Raw genomic sequence first — 9,460 nt, 5'->3', positions numbered from 1 at the left:
ACCCACCGCTGCCATCCCCCCCACTTCCCTCATCACGTGCCTGGAAGAGATCCGGAGCTGGTTGAGCAGGAACTTCCTGAAACTCAATGGAAACAAGACCGAGGCCCTGCTCATCGGATCCAAATCCACCCTCACTAAATCACAACACACCCCAGCTCCACTCATAATTATCGATGGTTTCCCAGTACCCTTCTCCTCCAAAGTCAAGAGCCTCGGCGTCATCCTGGACAACACCCTCTCATTCGCACCCCATATTCACAACATCACCCGGACTGCATTCTTCCACCTCCGCAACATCGCCAGACTCCGCCCATCACTGACCCAATCCAGCACTGAAATCCTAGTTCACTCATTTGTCACATCACGCATAGACTACTGCAACGCCCTCCTCACCGGACTCCCCACCAAACTCATCAACAGACTGCAGATCATTCAGAACTCAGCCGCCCGGATCATCACCCGCACCAAATCATCTGACCACATCACCCCTGTCCTCATTCAACTTCACTGGCTCCCAGTACACTACCGCATCCAATACAAAACCCTACTCCTCACCTACAAAGCTCTCCACAACCTAGCCCCCAGTTACCTCTGCGACCTCCTCCAAGAATACACTCCCTCCCGCTCCCTCCGCTCAACCTCTGCTGGACTACTATGTATCCCCACATCACGACTCACTTCAATGGGTGCCCGGTCATTCAGCTGTTCAGCACCCAGGCTCTGGAACTCCCTCCCCCCACACATAAAACAGTCAGACACCATTACAACCTTCAAGTCACAACTCAAAACTCACCTGTTCAAACTCGCACACAACGTCTAACTGATCACTGTTTTGATTGTTTTTTTGTTTTGTTTTGTCTTGTTTTTGTTTTATTTATTTCTTATTGCTTATGTTTATTTATTTATTTATTTATTTATTTATTTATTTATTTATTTTTTCCACAATGTCTTTTTTTTTTTTTTTTTTTTTTTTTTTTTTAAATATGTATGATGACTATATGCTCTGTAAGGTGACCTTGGGTGTTTTGAAAGGCGCCTCTAAATTAAATGTATTATTATTATTATTATTATACTTTACACACTTTACCACAGCATTGGCCTACTGAATGCCACAGATATATTTTCAGCATTGGACTGAATGCCACACATATTTTCTTCTGAATATTAGTGTTAAGGGCATATAATGCTTACTATCATACGTTAGTTACCATGTCTGTGTGGACACATTTGTATGCAGTCACATGTAAACACAAAAAAACAAATGTTCCTATTGACTTATGATGGTGTAGCCATGCATGTTGTTTTATTATTAATATGTCAATTCGTTTTTTAATGCAATACAATACAAAAATAAAGTAAAAACAAGTGTTATCTAGCGATCCGTTATCTGTATTATGTTTCAAGAACCCTCCTACGTCATTTGACGCGATCGCCCGTTTCGCGGGCAAAACATTTGTCATTTGACGCGATCGCCCGTTTCGCGGGCAAATTTTTTTATTGTTTCGATTAAACAATTAAACACAATACAAATATAAAGTAAAAACAAGTGTTATCGCTATCTATCATAATACAGATAGCGATCCGCTATCTGTATTATGTTATTTCGTCGTTTGGAAACATGTTTTCTGCATCGCGTCGTCTGTTGCCGGGCAGGTTGTCAGGATGTAAACAAACGATGACGTAGGCCGGTACAATTTTCGCCCCCGGTACAATTTTAACGTGACAGCAGCAGATGATCGCGTCGTCCGTTGCCGGGCAGGTTTCAAAAAACATTTGCGCTCATGTTGCCAAAGAGGAAATAACATAATACAGTTAACGGATCGCTAGATAATGTAATGTTTTGTTGGGTTCCTTAATAAACACACGATGTATCTTGGAACAGACATCAACATGCAGCGCGCCAATCCAACTGCGCATGCTCCGTGTGACGGTCTAATAACTGATGTTGATATCATTACAGATAACACTTGTTTTTACTTTATATTTGTATTGTATTTAATTGTTTAATCAAATTTAGCAAGTAAACTGAGTGTTTAAAGCAGGTCAAGGACGAAATAGCACAATACAGATAACGGATCGCTAGAAAGAAGGTTCGCGAATGTTCACGTCATTCGACGCGATCGTCCGTTGCCAGGCAACGGACGAAGCGATCATCTGTTGCCAGGCAGATTTGGAGTGGATTACGTATGGATGACGCGCCCGGTACAAATTTGGCAGCCGGTACAAATTTGGCATGACACCGCCTTTGGGTGAATTGACCCTTCGCTAAGCCACGCCCAAAAACCGCCCTAGGCCAATCGTAGTTTAGCAACGGTAACTAAGCGCCGAGGACCTGACAAACTTTTGGGCTAAGTGAAGATGCCGAAGCACTGTGCCTATGGGTTGTGCAAAACGGATACCCAAAGAGTTTGGAGGGTGGTGTTGTTTGTTTTCCATTCTCGAAACCCAAAACTCAATACGAGAAATGCCGTGAGTGGATCAAAAAGTGTGGGCCCCAATCGCAGATGAATGTCTCGACGATAACCAAGAACACTTACATTTGCTCCAAGGTAAGAACAAGCTAAAGTTATCAAGTTATCAAGTGAGCTAAATCATCTCAGTATTGCTTGAATATAATTACGGTCCTTTGTTCACAATGCATATATTGTAACGTAAAAAGAGACTATAAGATACTGTTGAATGTATTTTGGCACTTTGTTAAGTGTCCAACATGAGGACAAGCTAATGTAATAAGGTGACCAGATAGTCCCTGTTTTTCGCTTACAAAGATTAAAACATTACACTGTTTTGCAGGTGTTTACATGTCTGAACTGATAATGTCCCTGGATTTTATCTCAGAAATATGGTCACCTCATAATGTAATTAAGCTAGCGGATAGTTAACTCATCTCAGTATTGCTTGCAAATGATTACGGTTCTGTGTTTAGAATGCGTACATTTTAACGTAAAATGAAATGATAAGAGACAAGATGCAGGCTCGCTTTGACATACTGTTCAATATATTTTAGCATTTTGTTAATGGACAGCCGACACACGACTTCCCCAATCCCATTGCTGCTCTCCCGGGGACAGTTCGTACGCGGGAGCATCAGGGGGGTTGCCGGAGGTCTCCACGGAAAAGGTACGCAAACTTACAGGTTCACTAGTCACTTATGAGACGCTCTCACATCGGTTTAAAACTATGTTCTTTATTAGATAGTGAAATTATTACACAATACAGCATGCATACTTCATACATATGAAATGTATTTATTAATTATTGAAAGAAAATGATCATAACCTCAAGAAAACAACTGTGTAATCAAGTAACTAAACTAAACCTGTGTTCAACTGATTGTTTACAGAATCAGGTGTGACCAGCCGGAAACAAACACCTCATTCTCCACCGAGGACACATCACTACAGTGTGACTTGACCAACAACAGCGATAAATTTAAATGGGGAGGAAGAAACTAAAGAAAAACAAATCTAGATTGTTTTTAATGTTACACCACTTTTCCACATCAAAATGTATCCTCTGTAAATGGTAGTCCTCCTCAAACATCACAAAAAAGTCACACCAAGGCATGCCTGTAAGTCCCAGCTGCCCTATTATCTGATAGTGGCGTGGGTCTCCTTTAACCTTTGACTACCATCTGACTGTTTTTGGAGATAGGGACAGTCTTGGCAGCTGCTCTTTGATGGACATTTTATTTCAAGAAGGCCAAAGCTTGTACCATCTTTGACCCTCCTATCTGGGGATGTGCCGAGTTGTGGAGCATTGGGATTAACCACAAAGCCGACAGGGGAAACTAGATTGCCTGTTATTACTGTATACTTCTGCGCTGCCTCGGGCTCAAGTTCTACCCCTCGCCTCATTGCCTTGGTCTGCTTACCTGAGGTGGCCTTGAGCCTAACAGCCAAAGCACCGAAGTCGGCCCTCCTAGAACAAATACACTTAAATACACTTGATGTGAGTCGTGGAGCCCTTGCAAGATGCCAGGTTTTATTTGCATCTTGTTGTCTGGTCTCTCTTTCTAGGGCTTCAGACTGGGATAGTGTGATTGCTAAGACATCTAGACTACATACACATGTCTTTCTCAGACAGCACAAAACAATAATTTGAGGGCTGTGCTGGCAGAGGGAAATCTGGGAGGTTATATGAAGTAGATGAAGTAGATGATGGTCCTGAAGGGTCAATGAGAGGAAGCTGTAAAACATAAGAAAATAATAAACATTAATAATTTCTCTTTATTTTTGTCATTAACAGAAGATCTCGACAACCAAGAGGAACTGAGTCTGCAACCAAGCCGTGAAGCCAACCAAGAGGAATTTAGAACTCTTCAGGATGCATTAACTGCACAAAAGCAGGAGATAATTAGTCTGAGGGTTAAGCTTGAGGAAAAGGACAGGGAACTCCACCTTCAGAAGTGCACAGACTTAAACCCTGAGATATTGAACATAAGCCATGTGCCTGATTATTTCAAATACTGCACAGATTTTACCTATGACCAGTTTAATGTCTTGTGTAATTTGTTTTCCATTCCAACTGACCCAGATGCACCACAAACACACATTCCACTGACATATAAAAAGATTGATAATGAGATCTCAAAACTTACGCTGCGCAGTCAATTGTTACTGACACTGATGAAATTTAGACAAAATTGGGACCACAAAGATTTGGCATTCCGCTTCAAGTACAAAGTGCCAGCACTTTGATAAACTCCCGGGTGGACTATATGTTTGAAATTCTAGGGAAATTGTCTGTTTGGCCACACAGGGACGTTATTTCAGAGAATATGCCAGCTAAATTTAAGGAACAATTTCCGAACACATTTCGCGCTCAACGGTGCTCCTCGTGCGCGCATGGGCCCGGTTATACGCCGGTTATACTTCCTGCTTGGTCCTCGGGTTGGTTAAGGGGGTCATTAGCCATGGCTTCAGCGGGTAACCTTGATCACCTAATGATGATACTTTTTTAAACAACTGTACACAACCCAGCAATAGTATTTTAAACATGTTGTAGCCTAATACTCACCTATGAGCCAGCCATCTTCCACAGCGCCTTCTTGGAGACTCACACCAACAGAGCTGTTCTGCATGATGAAAGAGTCGTGTGTTCCTCCAGGCCACCGCGCAACGTTTAACAAGGATAGATTTGCATCAAACGATTTGCACGTTGACAGAATGAGATAGCAAAAGTATTTTGGGCCAAAACTGGCATGCCATTTTGGTAAAGCTTTGGAATGATGTACGGCCCAAATGTGGGCCAAATTAGGCGTGCCAAAATAAAAACAAAAGGAGGCCAAAACCCAGCCAAAACCAATTTTGGAATACCAAAATGTAGCCAGAAGTATCCCAAAGAGTGGCCAAAATCCCCAGAACCTTGCCAAAAAGAAGCCACAACTGACCCAAAGTGATCCCTAACTGACCCAAAGTGATCCCATAACTGACCCAAAGTGATCCCATAACTGACCCAAAGTGATCCCATAACTGACCCAAAGTGATCCCATAACTGACCCAAACTGATCCCATAACTGACCCAAAGTGATCCCATAACTGACCCAAAGTGATCCCATAACTGACCCAAAACTCATAAGTTACATTGTTAATTTATGTTCTATGTGTATAATGCACAAATAATGAAACAAAATATTTTAAAGTAGTACATTTTTATTAGATTTAATCCAAAACAGTTTGCTCCTGGTTTGGAGCCGGCTGGCGTTTTTTCCTCCCTCCCTCCCGATCCCCAGCCCAGTAAAACCATCTCTTAATGGCATCCGCAATCTGCACATCCGTTGCGGTTGAGCAGGATGGATTGCGCCTCACTGCATCTGAAATTGAAGACATACACAAAGAATGTTTGTGTTTGTGATTTTAACAGATATAACTGGATTTAAACAGCAATACTGTAATGCATGCTACAATCATCTTCCCTATGCAAAGTTCCAACTGTAAGCATTGCCAATAGATCTCATCAGGTGGGAGATAGGTGCATGCTGCTCTGAGGCTGTGGCTAACCCTGTGTGTTGTCTCCTAGAAACATTTCAAAAGTGCTTTGAGCCCAGTTCAGACTGATGGTTTCAGCCTGATAGAATCCGCATTGGTGCAGGAGTCTTTGGAGAAGAGTTATCAGAGACTAGAACAGGATGCTTTTGATAAACAGTGATGAACAGTTAAAATGCTTACCCATCACTACTGCCTTCAGGTGTAGATTTTCAAATGAAATCTTTCCATTCATCCCCTGCCATGAGATGTTCTTGGCGAGGTCATTTTTGATGGCCTCGTTCAAAATGCGCCACACAGTATCTTTGGCATCAGCTCCCCCTGCCAATCCAAGAGTGATAACCTATACAAAACAAGAACCAGTAGCATTATTTATCCAAAAGAAAAGTAGCCTACCATTATTTGTATAAATCATTCAGCATTACCCTTAATTATACCACGGTCTGGGGGAATACTCGATTCTGATTTGCTGTAGGGTGTGCATTAACTCCTGATATATGGACACCTGATAAGTAGTTCCGTCATATTGTCTGTTCACAGTTCTCAATTAATGCGCTAGCTGGCGATCGTATCAGCTTTATAACGAGAGTTAAAACGAATTGTGAAAAATGAAGTAAACTGTAATCAGACAACACGGTATGCTTTACGGTACGGCCTCACCAAACGCGTTACTCGCGTTAGGGGCGTCAAAATTCGGCATTTTTGCATAGGGAACCATTGGTATAGGCGCGTTGACGCGTTACATGCGATGAAGCGTCGCGTTAGGGGCGTTAAGGCGGCTGCATGCTTCAGTGTTGGTGTTACGTTGTTGCGCAAAATTTACTCAAAGCAATTCATGCTCCCTTTTAGGTTGCGCGTGTTGCGCGTGTTGCCAAGCAATTTACCGCCAGAACAGTAGGTGGAGTAATATGTGGAGGAAAGTTTTTCGTTGAAGACGACCTCGAGAATGACGTCTTTGTCTGTGGGAGTCGTTGGTTTGTTTATGTGCCAGATCGTGTTCTCCCCATACACAGTGAATGATGGCAACAGACAGAGGAACAGGGGTGATGAAGTTGTTGATCATTGGGGTTGTATAAATGTGCATATCTCTCTACATTTTAAAACGACATAATGTGTTGGCAGCAAAGTTAACTTCACTTCAGGTTAATGCTTTTGTATATGAGCCTGCCGGGTGATACTCCAGACAGGAAGTAGTAACCAGACCAGCAAACCAATCACAGCCTTGCAGGCTGGGCGGCTCGCGTAAAAGCTTACGTAAAAAATGACGCAAGTCTAGAAAAATCGCCCGACGCACGCAAGACGTGAGAAGTCGCGCAAGGGGGGCGCAAGGGCGCGCAAGGGCCTCTTGCGCTTGCGCTTACGCTTACGTAACCGAGCATAAACCAGCCTTAAGTTGGACCTTACGTTCTGCTGGTGCAACCAGCTGCAGACGAGCAGACCAATCACAGCCTTGCAGGCTGCGCGGCTCGCGTAAAAGCTTACGTAAAAAATGACGCAAGTCTAGAAAAATCGCCCGACGCACGCAAGACGTGAGAAGTCGCGCAAGGGGTGCGCAAGGGCCTCTTGCGCTTGCGCTTACGCTTACGTAACTGAGCATAAATCGGCCTTTACTCGCGTTATCCAACGCGAGTAACGCGTTTGGTGTGGCCGCACCTTAAGGCGGCTGCATGCTTCAGCGTTGGTGTTACGTTGTTGCGCAAAATTTACTCAAAGCAATTCATGCTCCCTTTTAGGTTGCGCGTGTTGCGCGTGTTGCCAAGCAATTTACCGCCAGAACAGTAGGTGGAGTAATATGTGGAGGAAAGTTTTTCGTTGAAGACGACCTCGAGAATGACGTCTTTGTCTGTGGGAGTCGTTGGTTTGTTTATGTGCCAGATCGTGTTCTCCCCATACACAGTGAATGATGGCAACAGACAGAGGAACAGGGGTGATGAAGTTGTTGATCATTGGGGTTGTATAAATGTGCATATCTCTCTACATTTTAAAACGAAATAATGTGTTGGCAGCAAAGTTAACTTCACTTCAGGTTAATGCTTTTGTATATGAGCCTGCCGGGTGATACTCCAGACAGGAAGTAGTAACCAGACCAGCAGACCAATCACAGCCTTGCAGGCTGGGCGGCTCGCGTAAAAGCTTACGTAAAAAATGACGCAAGTCTAGAAAAATCGCCCGACGCACGCAAGACGTGAGAAGTCGCGCAAGGGGGGCGCAAGGGCGCGCAAGGGCCTCTTGCGCTTGCGCTTACGCTTACGTAACCGAGCATAAACCAGCCTTTAGACCCTAGAGTATTACGTTAGCTCTCTGGCTTATAGCTGAGCGGACTAGAATACCTCCCGTTGCCAAGTCGTAGCTAAGGTCGGTCCTACTTACTGGAGGAGTGAACAACGTTTCCGTTGCTTAAGAACCTTACGGGAGGATAATGTTGTTCCAGGTACCCCTCAGGCGTTACCAGGGAAAATAAGTTATGGCTTGTGAAAAACGTCATATTTGGATTGTAAAACGCTTGAAAATATAAATGAATGGTCTTAATTTGCGCAACCGTACCGACGCAGAGGCGTCCATTAATTCCCGATAATGGACACCTCCTCGGGCATTATCCCTTGCATGTTTCCCACAGACAGAAAGCAATGTGTGGTGAGTGTGGCGGAGTGGGACCCCTTTTCAGCCCGGGGGTTTCAGGCCCATACCGCCCCCCTGCGCAGAAGTCTTGAGACAACGACGCCGAGTCCTGACTGGGGGGGGGGGGGGGGGGGGGGGGGGGAGACGAGTAGTCCTGAAGGCCTGGTTCTTCTGACGGCCGTGTTTCATATTAATCGCATCGTTTTTTCTGAGTTAACAATAATTTTGGCCAGGTGTTTTTCAGCACGGTAGCCTATATCATACAAAACTTTTGGGTTTTTCTTTGATAGGCGCGTTGAGCGGAGGAGCGGGCGAATCTGCTGTTTGGTGTAGCCTACCCGCGCTTGTGCGCTTGTGTATGTGTGTGTGGGTGGGTGTGGGTGTGGGTGTGTGTGTGAACGAGAATGTCAGGGAGAAAGAGTGCTATGAGGAGATGAATGAACGGAACGATATTTATATTTAAATATCGCAAAAAGAAGAAGCGGAATCAATTAGGTGCTCAGTGTTGATTCTGTGGCGCAGTGCCACACATTGTTCTATGTATGGGAAACAAAGGAAATCAAAAGCAGCTCACCAATTCCTGACGAAGGTCCCGCTGGCTTGCCAGGTCGCCCTCCAGGGCCTCCAGAGCCTGTTTATCCCCTAGTGGAAAATAGGCAGTATGCCTGGAGGTGGTGGACATCCTCTGACCCCCCTGGGTGTTTCTGTGGAGGTCTTGGATCATGCGAATCATGGTCTTTTGCTGGTCCATCAGTATTTGTTGGTTAACCAACAGGTCACGCAGAAGAGCTGAAAAAGAAAAAAATAAACATTTAGTAGGACTATAAAAAGGCAGTTTTAAATCCTCAACGCAT

This window comes from Gadus chalcogrammus, chromosome 8, assembly GCF_026213295.1.
Source record: "Gadus chalcogrammus isolate NIFS_2021 chromosome 8, NIFS_Gcha_1.0, whole genome shotgun sequence".
NCBI classification, from domain to species: Eukaryota; Metazoa; Chordata; class Actinopteri; order Gadiformes; family Gadidae; genus Gadus; species Gadus chalcogrammus.
This window is presented reverse-complemented; position numbering follows the sequence as displayed.